The 15,000-nt window shown below is 32.2% G+C and overlaps 1 long non-coding RNA gene across 1 annotated transcript; it reads right to left on the reverse strand.

Moving 5' to 3' along the window:
- Positions 1 to 10,580: 10,580 nt before the first annotated feature.
- Positions 10,581 to 12,437, reverse strand: LOC134234515 (uncharacterized). Its single transcript, XR_009985195.1, has 3 exons — positions 12,346 to 12,437; positions 11,870 to 12,007; positions 10,581 to 10,717 (listed from the first exon to the last, which is right to left on the reverse strand). It is a non-coding gene; the product is annotated as an uncharacterized LOC134234515 (long non-coding RNA).
- Positions 12,438 to 15,000: the final 2,563 nt, after the last annotated feature.

Genomic DNA, 15,000 nt, shown 5'->3' on the forward strand with positions numbered 1-15,000 from the left:
GTATGAGGCATAACCAATCAGAAATTTTTTACCGATTAAGAAGATGTAATTAGAGAGGAACACTATCATGAGTTACTATAAGTTTGCTTCTATAGAATAATATATAATAAGACCGCGCATGCGAAAAAGAAGAAGGTACGGTTTGGGCTTTATTGTGCCCTAAAAATTTAATGTTCTTAAAAAAGTTGTGAAATTGGCTTTAACAAGAGTTGAGTAGAATATGATAAATCACGAAAAAAATATGGCATGGAAGAGGACCATCCTGGAAATATGACGTCATTAATTTGGTACATTTCTAAGTTTAATGGAGAAAAGCCTCAGAAAGACTCATTTCTGTGCTTATTTTCTGTGTAAACTGTTCTTAAAAATCACATATCTCAAAATCTTTGTGGGCGACGGTTGCAGAATATGTTTTCTGAAAGAAAATTACACTGAAAATTGATGTCTTCTGCAACTTTTTAAGAAAATACGGGAAAATGCACAAGTTATAGCGAATTACGAAATACCGATTAAGTTTTTAATAGCTTGCTGGATAGCTCAATAAGGTATTTAATTTGGTATAGCAAGTATCACATTAGGTTTGAATCTAGGTCACAATGGTTACTCAGGTGTATCATTACATTTTACAGGTAAATGTGAGTTGCTTTCAATGTATTATGAAGCCACTTGTATGTGCCAAAGTGCTCTGCTGTAAAAAAAAAAAAACAACAATATTTTTCTTAAATTGCAAATATTTTTTTCAGTAAATTTTGTATTTAAACTCTTTCAGTGATGCATAAATCTTTTGCATAAACTATTTTTTCTAGTTGCTTCAAAGTCTTGGCACTTACAATATAAAAACCTATATTACTCTATATTCATGACCTACAAGTAATTTCATACAAAAGGGTATAAAAATTTCTTTATAAAATTTAAAACTTTAAAAGTTTCATTATTGTTAGTAAACAATAGCACCAGCACCCATGCTTTAGATTAAACTGCTTAACATTGCTCAATCCAGATTCAAATACATTTGTATTTCCAAAACTTTGAGTACACTATTTGTTGTACTTCAAAATCTCATCATCCGTAATAATCCGGTCAGATTTTATAATACTTTTGTTCAAGCTCATAATCAATTCAAAATTCAGATTTTTCAGAGAGGAACAGAAATGAATAGAGAAATTTGCTGGGTGTAGAGATGTTCCTCATAATTCAATTTAATACTTGTTATATAATTATGTAATTTATATTATTTTATTTATAATATTATTGATTTATGTGACTGTTTATTTATAATCCATATTTTGGGAGAAAGTTGGAGTGGGAAACTAACTTTCTGTGTTTGTTAAGCAATACCTTTTGTAAGTATGGAACGGGGAGCTGATTTTCATTAATTCTGCAAAAACTATTTGCAATTAAAGAAAAGTTTTGCTTATATTTAAAGCAAAACACTTGGCACATACACATGGCTTCATACAATATTAAGATCCACTCACATTTACCTGTAAAATCTAAGGATACACCTGATTAACCTTGTGACCTAGATTCAAACCTAATGTGATACTTGTTAGACCAAATTGAATACCCTATTGAGCTATCCAGCAAACTATTGAAAAATTAACGGGTATTCCGTAATTCGCTGTAATGACGTAACAATTACCATTTAGGAGGTCATATGAGAAAAACGATTTGTGTATTCTTACTGCATGGAATTCCTACGATTCAGAAAGAATTAATATTAATTTCTTATATCACTTTCGTATTTTAGAAAAATACAGGACTTAATTCGTTTTGAAACTGTGCCTTGTTCTTAATCAGGGTGCACACCTATCTCAAACCCGTGTCTCAATAGCTATATCAAAATACTAATCTGGATAGATCTGTGAACTTTTAGATGACACTCCTTGCAAATTTTATAGGATATTTTCACAGATATAAAGTACGTATTACATGTTTACCGGTTAACCCGGAGACTTAATTTATATTTTTGGTGGATAGGTCTATTAATCTTCACACATATATGAAAAAATGATACACTTGTACGAATGAAATCTTATCGTATTAGCGTTAATTAAAGAAAAAATCAATAGTAAAGCAGGTTTTTTAATATCAACATAACAATTCTGTTGAGGGTAGCAATATATTAATTAAAGAATATTTCAGAGAAAACATGAAATGTTTAGAACTTTATTAAAAAATGTCAAGATTATCAAATGAATAACCGTAATTTCAACCTCTTAATGCTAAAATACAACTGACTTATCTGACAGAATGTATCAAAGGGTTAGATTCAATATATCACAAATAATAACCGTAGTTTCGGTTGTTCAAATATTCAACACATAAACGACAGTGTCCTTGTGTATTGCACATGCGCGCGCCTTGAACAGTGTATACATTCTATCGAGAAATAACTTTTTTAAGGGTACATGATTCAACATTACCTCCTTATTAATGACAAAACAAAATCATTCAGAAGAGGAATCGATTGAGTCATTTATTTAGTAAAGTAAATAAACAATTCAAACAAAACATACTAGATACATTTCTCAAACAATTATGTTATATTATGATACAATGTGGTATACATAAAAGATTCTTTCTGTAAGATAGACTCAAAACGTGATACATGTTCAATCCCTTACAAATGAAAAGATGGCAGACTCAATATTTTTACATCTATGTAAATTCTCCTGCAACTAATAAAAATAATGGCGACTGACAGTAGAAGCTACGCATGCGTGTAGAACGCATACAATTGTTTTAGTTGAAGAAAAAACGTACCATTCAAAGAAAATACAGGGATTATATTTGTGTACATAATTATGGATACCTGATAGGACATAACCTCTTCATTAATGAAAGACAAAACATTCAGTAGAAGAAAAGAAGAGGTCATTTATTTAATAAAATTAATGACACAATAGTCAAACAAGTCATTTTATATATTACACAAAGTAAAACATACTAAAGATAGTTCTTAAATAATTATACAATATTTATTTTTAAAAAATGATGTATATCATTAAAGTATTACCCCGGTATCTAAGACAGTCTCAATTTGATATTTCCCAACATATAATGCAAAAAAGTTACAAGTTCAACACCTAGTACTAAATGAAAAGATGGGGCACATCGCCTCTGATCATAACCGTTTTGATCTGCCCCACTGATACAGTTATTTCAGTTTGACTAAAGCCAGCCCTACTATTTCACTACGTTCGTAAATATCGTATAAGTAGAATTTTTAGCGAGGATTTAATTTTGGCATTATTAGCGACGGTGCTGACATCGCTAAAATTAAATATAGCTAAGAATTAATTGCCTATTATTTGCAATAACTTCTTTTGTTAGCATTTTAAAATCTCTCTTTTTTTCTCGCTAAAAATAAAATACCATGCAGATTTTAGGTAGAAATCGCTAAATTTGCGTTTCGCTAAAATTTCCACTTGTACGGTAGTAGAGACTGGCTTTAGTCAGACTGCAGTTATTTGACATTATTTTTTAGATACATAATTGATAAATAATATATACGAATTTGAATAAAAGCTAATAACTTAAATTAAGTACCGGTAATACCTTAAATGAATTTAACATCAAATTTAGTAATTTGATCCGTACATTGAAACTTATGTACATTTTGAAAAGAAAAATACGGTACTGTTCGTTATATCCATATATATTTTATTTTAGTAAAATGTCTGATAATTTACCAAAAATATTATCTTAGATATCTAGAAGATTGCTTATTATTGTTTAAAGCCGAATATTCAGCCATATTTCGATCTAGAAGAGAAAGAAAATGTAAAGAGGGTGTCATTTTACGATGTCTACATTTCTTTTTATGCACGTTTCTCTATTATCAAAAAGAAAAAAAAAGAATCTTGATGTGAAGTGGACTTCCCTAATAAATAATAATGAAATCGAAGTTTAACTCAAGGCAGTTATAATATGATAAACTCTTAATTTTGAAATTAAATGCCCTGTAGAAATTGGATTAATCAGCATCAGTAAGAATTAAATTAAAAAATAAAAGAAAGTATTGATGAGATGCACACAATCCCTCCAAAAGTATCACAATGTTTTAGTATTATGATATTTCAATACTTTGTGGCTCTTACCGCCCAACAGCTTAAATTCTCTAGCCCTTGAATGTCAAGAATGTTTGATAAAAGGAAACATCAAAATGTCAATGTCCTTATAAAAAAAATCTGTTCTACATTCAGATAATTTCATATGTAATTAAGCTCCATTGATGCCCACTTAGTGCATCAAAATCTATTTCTTTACAGGAATTTTAAGAGTTAATTGCTACCTTTCATTAGATACTTTGTCAATTTTGTTCATTAAAGGTGAATCACTGCAATCCGAACAGAAATACTATAGGAAGTGTTCGATTACTTTACTTTACCACAAATAATCTACAATGGTCTACAATAACAGATAATTGAGGTGTGACATTTTCCTTGCGCGGAAAAAATAAATAACCTCTAATTTGCTTACACATATCTATAGTTCAACAAAGGTTCCAGGGATACGTCATTCAATTTTGCGTTTCATTAATTCGTATTTAATTACCACAATTATTATAGTGTTCACTACTATACAACATCAGCGATATACCTTGTGTACTCTAGTAGTAATTTCAGCTTAATATTAGCGTACATTCTATCAAAGCATGGCCCACCTTTGTCTAAAAATGAGTAAATGTTCCGAAAAAATGATCAAAATGGTTTAATTGCGGTTTAAATGGCACAAAACGTATAAACAATTTGCCACCAGGTTACTCTAAAGCCTAATCACCTTAATTCCCTATTTCCGGTTTTCTGGTGTTAGTTCCTGCCGCAGTCTGTAGGCTGGAATTACGTTTGTAGCTCATCCAAGAGTTTTATCGTCGAGAAATGGATTAATGAACCTTTTTTCGGTTTTATCTGCTAATTTGCTTTCTTTTTTTTGTATTTGCGGATTGTTTTGTGAAACCATGCTTTCAGCTCGTGTAATTATATCATTAGGACAGATAACGATGTAGATGAAGTAAGATAAGATCAAGGAAATGATTTCTAGGATAGACTTCTGTCACCAACAGCCTAATATGACAGTAAACAAGGATATGCTTTATGGTTCCTTCATCTGTTCGTATCTTGCTACAATAAAATCATATTCTTTTGACACACTAAATGACAACAATTATCGGTATCAGTATCATATTGATGATTTGAAAAAAATGACCACCAAATTGGAATAATTCACACATCAGTTTCATATTTGGATATTTTAACTGAAAAAGACATATCCGGTAAATGGTAATGTAACAACCAAGCTGAGAAACGTGATGAATTTAATTTTTCAATCGTCATCTTCCCTTACTTATGCAGCAATATACTTTCCTTACCTGCATAAGGAGTTTTATGCCTCCTATGAGAAATATCAGCCTGATATTGCAGTGAAAAACAACCAAATACAAATATGCAGTTTTGTCGAATATGTCATTTAATTCGATGACATAAAGTAAAATGTATAACAAATCATTAAGGGGGATCACCTAATATTAAACAATACAGGTTACACGCACATAGGTGAAAGGTACAAGTGTGATCCCCCTGAGACTGACTTGAAATTTACATGCAGTGAACATATCAGAGTACATTGTACATGTAAATATGCATAAAATATAACATAAATGAGTAAATCCTTGGAGGCTTCCAAACCATTGCGCCACAAGCCCTCAAGCAGTGAGGGGTTGACGCCAAACAAGGGGAAAACAATTTTATCAAAACAGTAAAATACAGACATTTACAGCATTTTCTGAAGTATTTTTTTAAAAATATATATAACCACATTGAAGTTGAAGTTCATATGATATCAAATACTTTTAAGACTAGGTGTTCTTGACAAATAACAAATACTGATGCAACAAAGACATTAACATTCACCTGTTAGCTGTTCAATTGTGGATCAAGGGAAGCCAAAATCACTGCAAGGAATGTTTAGTATATATGTAAAATTATGAAGGTCTTAATCTAACCTCAAGACAATGCAGGCAGAATTTTTAACATACAATTTACATGAGCAGCTATCCGCTGAACTCATGTATCTTAACCTAAGACTATGCAAGCAGATTTTAACATTCAATTTACCTGAGCAGCAATTCGTTGAACTCATGTATCTTAACTCAAGACTATGCAAGCCAGATTTTAACATGCAATTTACATGAACAGCAATTCGCTGAACTCATGTATCTTAACTCAAGACTATGCTAGCAGATTTTAGCATACAATTTACATGAGCAGCTATCCGCTGAACTATGTATCTTAACTCAAGACAGTGCAAACAGATTTTGACGCACAATTTACATGAGCAGCTATCTGCGGAACTCATGTATCTCAACTCAAGACTATGCAAGCAGATTTTAACATAAAATTTACATGAGCAGCTATCCGCTGAACTATGTATCTTAACTCAAGTCTATGCTGGCAGATTTAACATACAATTTAAATGAGTAGCCATCATATTACATGTAGCTCAAAGACTATGCAGGCCGGTTTTAATGCTGAACTCATTGACATTAGTAAGCAGATTATGGAGACATTATAAGTACATCAATACTGGGCTCAACTCAATAACTAAAATACATTTTACAAAAGCAACTAAGTGCTGACCTCATAAAAATTGAGCTGAATTATACAGAGTTGAAGACTATAGAGGATATACATTGTGCAATAATTGATAAACCATTTGCTGGTCTCATGACCAGATTTACAAAATGTTGCATAAGAAGGTAATACATTGCCTTATCTTACTTTGCACAGTAGATAAATGGCAGGTGCTGACTACTCTATATATGACGTTCCTTGGCAGTATATGTTGGAGAAAATGATATTTGCCATTCAACACAGATATCTACATAGAATCCATAGGAGGAGCCTGAGCATATTGAGTGTGTAGCTTGCCCTTCCTGGTGGTGTATATTTCAAACTTTCAAACAGTTTACTATGAAGACAGCTGTCATCGTGTCCAGAGCACCTAAATTTCTTGAATGACCTTGTTGATCGCTTGATCATATATCCGCATTTGAGATTCCATTTGAGAGCACTGTTTCAGCATTTTTATTTTTGGGGCCAAGACTTTTCATGACACTGTGATAAGCTCATTGGTGGCATCTGTTCCTTTAGGATTTTTGTTGAACAATTTTGCAGCTGGGATGACTTTCCAATAATGCACAATTTCCGCCCTCTGCAATTTGTAAGCTACATTGCCTCTCCATTTTGTGCCTTGGTTGGTACTGAAGTTAGGTGTTGATCACTTTATAGTTCAGGTTGGCCCTTTGCATCGATGTACTGCTACAAGTAACAGAATACCATGGTAAATAGTGTATGAGTGTAATGCACTACTAAAGCCTAGGACTATGTAGATACTGGAACCCAAACAAAATGAGAAACATTTTTGCATTGAGATTCTCAGAACAGTCTTGATGACATGCTACATTTACTGCATTAAAAGAATTCTTAAAATATCAATTTCAAGTTTCTCATAATACTGAAACTTCTTTCCTCTTCAAATTGAAATATGAAACAGAATGTTTCTACTGATATGATTTTCAATTTAGTTTTTAAACAATTAAACCATTGTATAGAATATTTCCACAAAGGTATAAAATGGTATGTGCAGAATGTTTCTTCAAAAACTTTGAACCATTATACTGAATGTTTCCAAAAACCTTTGAAACATTATACTGAATGTTTCCACAAAACCTTTGAAACATTATACTGAATGTTTCCATAAAAAATTTGAAACATTATACTGAATGTCTCCGAAACAAACTTTAAACATTATACCAAATGTTTCGACATAAAATTTGAAACATTATACTGAATGTTTCCACAAACACTAATATAAGACTATAAAACATTTTACTGAATGTTTCCACCAAACCTTTGAAACATTATACTGAATGTTTCCATAAAAAATTTGAAACATATACTGAATGTTTCCGAAACAAACTTTAAACATTATACCGAATGTTTCGACAATAACCTTGAAACGTACTGAATGTTACCACAAACACTAATACATGACTTTGAAACATGACACTGAATATATTTCCATAAAAACTTTGAAACATTGTATTGAATGTTTCAAAAACAAACTTGAAACATTATACTGAATGTTTCCACAAACACTATGAAACATTAAACTGAATGTTTCCAAACTTGAAACATTATACTGAATGCATCCACAAAACTTTGAAACATTACTGAATGTTCCCACAAAAATCTTGAAACATTATACTGAATGTTTCCACAAAATTTTGAAATATTATACTGACTGTTTACACAAAGACTTGAAACATTATACTGAATGCTTCCACAAAACTTTGAAACATTACTGAATGTTCCTACAAAAAACTTGAAACATTATACTGAATGTTTCAAAACCTTTGAAACATTATACTGAATGTTTCAACAAAACCTTTGAAACATTATACTGAATGTTTCCACAAAAACTTTGAAACATCATACTGCATGTTTCCATCAAAACTTGAAACATTACTGAATGTTTCCAAAACAAAATTTAGACATTATACTGACTGTTTCAACATAAACTTTGAACCATTATACTGAATGTTTCCACAAACACTAATACATGGCTATGAAACATAATACTGAATATTTCCACAAAAACTTTGAAACATTATATTGCATGTTTCCAAAACAAACTTGAAACTTTATGCTGAATACTTAGACATAAACTTCGAAACAATATACTGAATGTTTCTACAAAAACTTTAAAACATTATACTGAATGTTTCCACAACAACTTGAAACATTATACTGAATGTTTCCAAAATAAACTTGACACATTAAACTGAATGTTTCAACATAAACTTTGAAAGGGTAAACTGAATGTTTCCAGGAAAAGCTTGAAACATTATACTGAATGTTTTGACATAAACTTTGAAACATTATACTGAATGTTTCTACAAAAACTTGTAATACTAGTATCATAATGAATGTTTCTACACAAACTTTGAAACATTATACTGAATGTTGAAGACAAAAACTTTGAAATATTAATTATAATGAATGTTTTTACAAAGACAATGAAGCATACTGAATGTTTCTCCAAAATTTTGAAACCTTATACTGAATGTTTGCACAAAAACAATGAAACATTGAACTGAATGTTTTCCCAATATTTTGAATTAAAATACTTAATTTCCAGGAAAACTTTTAAACATATACTGAATGTTTCCATCAAAACTTGAAAATAAATAAAAAAATCAAAGAACTGAGAGTACTGATAGGCGGAAGCATGATTGCAAGTTCTTTTGTTCAAAACTTTAATGACACATATTTGAAGCATAATCTGTTTTAAAAGGGGGGGGGGTGATAAATATTTTGATGGATTGTAGTATTGAAACCAAGGAACAAGAATAAACAATATGTCATCCTACTGAAGCGGAGAAATCAATCACATCATCTCGGGTCTTTCCGTCAGAGGTCGGAAAAACAAGCTCGAATGTTAACATCAGCGGATGTTAAAAATTTATACATTTCCTGTTTATTCAAATATGGGATAGACGGAGTTAGAAGTCCCTTCTATAATATATTTTAGGTAATATCATTACATTGAAAAAAGTTAAACTCCTTATTCTACAGAGCTCCATGCATTTATTTCAAAGATCGTGAAAAAGGAGGGTTGTCATGTCGTCTTCCATGTACATTGTACATTCGAGGTCGTTTTTCCCTAGTCGGAAAGGCCCGAGAAGTTGCGATTGGCGGAGACATGAGAATAAGTGACGTCAATAGCAATATGAACATTTTAACATTTATTATACCCCCCGCTTAAACAGCGGGAGGGTATACTGTAATCGGTATGTCCGTCCGTCTGTCTGTACGTCTAGCTGTCTGTCCGTCCGTCTGTTACGCTTTGAGGTACTCATCTCTTATCCGCAACTCCTCTTATACCTCTGAGTGAAATTTAATGAAACCTTCACAGAATCTTTATAACATATTGCCATTGTGCACCTTCTATTTTACTTTTGGATCCGACACATAATTTGGGTTTCCCGGCCACAGCAAAACATGGACTTTTCCATTATAATCATATGGGAGGGGGGTATCATTTAGTGAGCTCATTGCTCACAGTACCTCTAGTTTTTGTCAAGTATAACAAGTGAAAATCGAAATGCAAGTTGCAATACATAAAATTTGTAAGGTATGGTTTGGGGGAACAAGAAATGGATAATTATAAAATTTCACACAAAAATGAGCACTAATGAGTAATAGAAAACAATAAATATCACAACTGCTTTTTGGTTTTTTGTGTGTATTAAGTTTTAGTACCAATGAAACAAAGTCTTGTTATAAAACAGCTAATTAAATAAGGATGCAACATACATAGAAGACCTTACATAGATTTACAATGTGCTTGTGGTTCTATGAATTGTTTTCATTCAATACATGTATGGCCCAGGTAGAACAAATCACATAAGTCTCTAATGCTGATGACAGGTGAGCCCTATGTCATGATGTCCACAATAAATGGAATATTTTTTCAGGAGAGCTTCCACCATGGCAAGTCCTTGAACGCCAGACAATTTTTTTTATTCCTGCGGTAAATTTGTCTTTGATGATTGTAAAATATTGGTACATACATCCCAATATCAGTGTTGATTTCTTTTCTGGAGATTATCTACACAATTCCCCTCACAACTGTCTCTTGGCAGAATTTTCTACAAAGTGTATAATTGAAAATAAAAAATTAAGAATATCTCATGTTTATTTAACAAAATTGATTTTACAATGTATCCGACTTTCAATAAATGAAATCAAGGACTTCAAATAACCTTTTATGATATATTTTTAAATAATATATTTCTAGGGTAGTCAACTTCACCGGGTACTTGATCCAACATCCAAGTATCGAATACTGAAAATAAGTACTCGGTTACTTAGATGTATATTATTTCTTATTTCAAGGTAGACATTTTTATCAAAAACTTATCTATTATAACTAAAACATGCAAATGGTAATTAGCATGTCTTCATCTATACTTAACTGTAAAACATCTGTTATCGCCTTGATCTACATTCATTCATTAATTCAATGAAATCTGACATGCATAGAAATTAATACCACTATACCCACTTCAAGAGTGAAGTGGGTATATAGAAATAATGAAAGATTCAAAACTGCTGAAAGTCAACTTGTGTAGTAAGTTTAGTGTAAGTATACTGGTAACAACCAACAAATGAAATAATATAAGACTAGCGATCATGACCAACAACATCCGTTCCCACTCTTTCTCTAGTTATATAACCTACATGTGTACACAGCAGTTTGTCAAATAGATCCAATTAAAACAACCTTTTGTAATTTTGGGTGTATTGTGCATTTGTGTTTTATTTGATAACTAATTTTAGTACCAAAAATTATTTCCAATGGAATTGATAATTATGTGTACAGGTATTACATTGATAAACATGATAAAATCAGCTTTGTGGGTTAACAGACCTTAATTTAACTAGGCTCAAGATCAAACTTTTATCTACATTTTACCGTGTAACTGTGTATTCAATTGGGAAAAGTCACAGTAAGCGATAATTAAATATTGACCGATTTGACTTCCCTAATATTTTTTTGTATTTTTTTTTCTCACTCAAAAGCCTACGACTCATCATGTATTAGCATGTATTTAAAAAAAATGAAAAGAAAATACCCAAGTCAACAAAAATAAGAAATGTCAAAATATACTTTCAAAAATAGTATTCGGTTCATTTTTGCCATCATAACAAGAACATTAATTTTGTTATGCTATCAAAAATATGTATCATAACTTATGAAAAATTTTTCCACAAGAAATATAATAAATTGATGTACTCACCTTCAGAAAAGTGTTTCTGGTTGTGCTTAGTTGAATTTTCTTCTGCCATTTAGAGGTGACACAGAGCAAATTCACAATTCAATCTTAATTATATCCCACTTTCTGTTAGCTGCCTCCGTAGGGACACATCTATTCAGACTAAAATACAATGTAGTTTTTATGCTTGCGTCTTAATTTCTGTCCAAATTTTACAATGTTGGCCCATCCTTCAACACACATGTATTTACATTAAATGAGAAAGGATATATATATAAATGTATACACAAACTCGGCATGATAATTCCTCAAATAATTTCTCCCCGGCATATAATCATGGTAATTAAAGAGTACCAGTTCGTTCGATAAGAGCCGACCATAACAGCTATCATATTACGATAGCTAAAACATGCCTGCATAGGGAGGCAACATTTTCAAGTTAAAACAATAAAAGATAAAGGTGATAATAAAACATAGGCTAATCACACAGCGTGCGTTACCTTGCTTATTTTGAAGAGAAGGCCTGTCACTTCCATTCAACCATTGTAAATCATTTGTGCTCCACGTGGGTTTGTTGACAGTAATTTCACGCTGAATCGTGTTGTGTTAGATTATTACGCTAATGTAGTACATACATATAAATAAACAATTGATAAAAGGAGTTACATACCTCTATTTTTTACAAGATTATTGAAAAGATTAGTTCCTCAGTAGCTATGTACCTGTCATTAATTCTGAAACATAATTACCTACTTGAACTATTTTGTCCCTCGTAGTATTTCTAAAGATCGCCTCAGGACCCCGTGCTAATCAAATGTTGAACCCGATTTGTTTATCGTATGTGTTTTCGTTCTCAGGAGTACTAAAATAACTATTCGTTCTATTATTAGGCTATTGTTTTTATTGGACTTTTTTACATTAATCAAAATAAATTGTTAAAATAAATTCGCCATAACACACGCTTTTTGATAAGATAATAACGATAAAGATTGGGAAGGGGGTCGAATATGATTTAGCGGGTTGTCTGCCCTTAGTTTAAGATACATCCATTTGGAGTACCATGAAACGAGGCAAACATCTTGAGAGGTCGAAAGGTCAACAAAGCAAATGTAATAGGCGGCTTCCGCCTAATGATATATTGAATGTTTCAAAAACCACTAATAAGGATTTTGCTGAACATAAAAATATATTAAACATTGCTGAGTCTTCCTTACAGGTATAATGCCCCTTAAGAATTATATGTAAGGCAACTAGTAAATAAACTTAACATGTCTTCAGATATATGGCATTTACCAAATGTTCCCTTTTTCTAATGCTGCAAAAAATGATTATCAACTTCATTGATATCTTCGCATCATTAGAAAAATTGTGTTAAACATTCTGTAAATTGTTAACTGGATATGCAAGGTATTGTAAGGAACAGTACACAACTCTTTATATAGCCCTGAGCTGAGCATAATTTAATTAAGGCAATATAATAATAATATAGAACATAAACTGGTGTACTGGTCTTATCTCTCTGAAAAGATGATAAAATGCACAAGCAAAAGAACATTCCTCACAGGCTGGACAGTGAATGGAGTTTACTACAGGTGGACTCCATCCGGAGCCAGGATCAGAGAGGATAGGAGAGACTCCCCGAGAACCCCTGGTGAGGCCAGAGTACAATCCAGGATACTGCAGCTGACATCCTGTGGTGACCGATTGACCTCGAACACAGATTCATAAAAAAGCAAACATGTGTAGATCAGCGGACAGGTTAATTGACCGATAACCCCCTTGACACATTTTGTGCAGATAAACAATTGCTCTCTGTTTATTTTATTTTCTCAGATTTGCATACTGCATAATGCAGAAGATAATCGCGCTGCGATAGAGGCGCATATCTTGCGGACTGCGCAGGGATATGCGAAATTATCCTAAGGTGTAAAATATAATATATTTCTCATAGCGACATAAATTGAATTATCTGTGATAATATTGTTTATATCTCTCAGTTGATACGATACGCAAGAGTATGCTCTACGTATGAACAGTTTCTAAAACGAGGTAATTTATTGACAAACAAGTTGATGAAACAAGCATGTCAACAGTTTCGTTTAAAGTCATCATTTCGTAATCTCTATGGTCGAAACAATGACCTTGTCACCAAATACAGTTTGTCAGTTAGTCAAATGCTGACTGACGTTTTTCATACCAATTATTAGTCCATTATTAACACACTGAATTGAGGACGGATGTTTTCCCGTTATTTCCCGATCATGACAAGGAGCACACGGCGGTGGTGACCAGTTTGCAGGGGATGCTCACTCTTCAACGGCACCTGATCCCACCTCTGATGTGTAAGACGTCTGTGTTTCCTCTGCTCCTGATTTGTATGTTTTGACTTTTGAGCTTGAATACTGTTCGTTTTCTTCATACAATTTATTAGTTTTCAAATTTTTTGTATATTTCATAGCATATATTTTCCAAACACTGTAATCAATTAAGGTCAACGAGAAACATTCTTAGCATATATATTTATTCAGCAAATAATCTGACATATTTGTTGCACTCATACCAAAGAGCATGCAAACCATTTACTTTAGGAAGTGCATTAATCGTGAAGTCCCACAAAATATTTTTACGCATATCAAAAGACTTTCTTATCTCTTTTTTAACTTTATAAAGTGCTGTAAATAAAGAGTATTCTTTGTTTATTTGTTGTTTGTTTGAGTGTTGTTTAACGTCTCTCTAGATTTTTCACTGGTATGGAAACGCGACCACGGTAGAGAGCTGCAAATTTTATCCGATAATCGGCACTTACTGCCATTGAGCAGGGAGGGATCTTTTTCGTACAAGCACCTACTGCGACATGGGATCTCGGTTTATGCAGTCTCATCAGAAGGACCGTTCTCCACTTCCCAATGTGGGCTTTGAACCCGTGCCGTAAGGATCAACTCTTTACTTTGCGACTCTAGATAGCAGTTGAAAAACTATCGATTTTAACTTTTTATGTGTCGGCGTTTGGTTTGTTACAATTCCTTTTAAAAACTTAAAAATGACTCAAAATATGAAAAAAAAGCATGGGTATTGAACTCTCTTTTTCTTTTGTGGAGGTAATTACCTCTTTGGAAATTTGATAAGAGAGATTAACTCTTTAATTGGTACAACCG

Source organism: Saccostrea cucullata, unplaced genomic scaffold (genome assembly GCF_032062105.1).
Source record: "Saccostrea cucullata isolate Sc308-1 unplaced genomic scaffold, CSIRO_AGI_Scuc_v1 ctg14212, whole genome shotgun sequence".
In the NCBI taxonomy this organism is placed as follows: domain Eukaryota; kingdom Metazoa; phylum Mollusca; class Bivalvia; order Ostreida; family Ostreidae; genus Saccostrea; species Saccostrea cuccullata.